We start from the raw sequence: 1,255 nt of genomic DNA, 5'->3' as shown, positions 1-1,255 counted from the left end.
ACCCACACACACACACTCCCACCCCACCCCAGGGTTGACTAGGGTATAGGACAGGAAGAGAAGGGCAGGGTTTGCTTGGGAAGGGGTATTATTCTGGAAAGGGAGGAGCCCTGGAGGAAAAAAGCAGGAAAGGAACTGGAAAGGCAAAGGGGTTAGGAGAGAATTTAGGTCCCCTCCCCCAGACAAAGATAAAGACTAGAATCCTGAAAGGTGATCTCATCACTCTAAGCCCACAGCTTGGAGGAAGGGGCAGCAGGGGGTCACTGCCTTCATTTACAGTCCCTTCTTCTACTTCCACCAGGGGTATGAGAGAAAATAGGAGTTCTGGGTTCCAGCTCCCAGATCTAACAGAAGCTGAAAGTTAGGGCCCTGTAGAGACCCCACCACCACCACCACCCACTCCTCATAATTCTCCAGGCTCGTAGGTCAACTTGATCAAGGTCCTGAGGAGCCATTCACTCAGTGCCGGCCTCCTGGTCCACTTTGAGAACCCAGAAACGGGCTTAGACCCAAGTCTCCATGTCATACAGCCAAGAAGCTAGAGAGAATCGGGCCAGCATCCTCCTGGTGAGTGACACCCACACCCCAAACTCCTGGGTTTTCCATTCTTTCTGCTTAAAGCCGGGTAGAGGAAGAAGGAACCCGTGGAGATCCTTTTCTTATCAGGCTGATTGAGAGAATGTGTACTCTTGTACCTCGATTGCACGGGCAGGAGTCTCAAACAAATCCGGCTGGCCCAAATCCAGGCACCCAGTGGCCCCGGAAGGCAAAAGGGGGGAAATCCCAATTGGCCAGGGGCCGGAGGAGTCCTCCTCCCTGAAGAAATAGAGGAGACCCCACACACAATATACAGCCTCCCCCCAGCCCTCCCGCCACCCTCCAGAGGTGATTCCTTTCCTCATTAGGAAATTCTCCGCTCCCTTTTTTCCGACTCCTTTTCCGAGCGTTTACGTTTTACATCTGGAAGGGAGGAGGAGGAGGAAGGAGGGGAGGAGGGTTGGAAGAACCCCAGCCCGCCCAGTCTGACCCAGGCCAGACAACCGGCCTCCAGCTGGGGCTGGGGCTGGAGAGGTGGGAGAGGAGGAGAAGGGGGTTGGAGAGGTGCGGGACCTTTTCGAGGTCGGGGGGGCGCCCGCGATCGGCGTTCCGGGGACCCAGGAATGCCCCCCCGCCAGCCCTCTCGGCGGGCGGGGGGAGGGCTCAGCCGGGAGTTTGGCAAACTCCTCCCCGCGTTGAGTCATTCGCCTCTGGGAGG

Source organism: Dipodomys merriami, unplaced genomic scaffold (assembly GCF_024711535.1).
Source record: "Dipodomys merriami isolate MVZ:Mamm:240054 unplaced genomic scaffold, mDipMer1.0.p SCAF_699, whole genome shotgun sequence".
Lineage (NCBI taxonomy): Eukaryota > Metazoa > Chordata > Mammalia > Rodentia > Heteromyidae > Dipodomys > Dipodomys merriami.
Note: the sequence above shows the minus strand (reverse complement) of the source record.